The sequence below is a fragment of the Homarus americanus genome, unplaced genomic scaffold (assembly GCF_018991925.1).
Source record: "Homarus americanus isolate GMGI-L3 unplaced genomic scaffold, GMGI_Hamer_2.0 scaffold34360, whole genome shotgun sequence".
NCBI classification, from domain to species: domain Eukaryota; kingdom Metazoa; phylum Arthropoda; class Malacostraca; order Decapoda; family Nephropidae; genus Homarus; species Homarus americanus.
This window is the reverse complement of record NW_024739403.1, coordinates 9,794,411-9,794,696: the sequence shown is the minus strand read 5'-3', so window position 1 is coordinate 9,794,696 and position 286 is coordinate 9,794,411.

Below are 286 nucleotides of genomic sequence, written 5' to 3'. Positions count from 1 at the left end.
TCGCTTTACGCGGTCAATTGAACCCACGGAGGCCCGCATAAAGCGAGGAACGCGTAAAGTGAACAACATAACATATGGGATTAATTGAAATAGAGACCGGGCCGACCCCCAAACTCCACTTTTTCAGACACAATACCTACGTTGTAGTAAAAATAACTTCTTAATTTTATGATGGTATGCACACACAATTAATAATTAAGAGAAATATCAATAATATTAGGTTTTTTAACACTTACAATAGTAGAAAAGATGGCTGGGCACACGGGGATGGGGGGTTTGTTCCGAG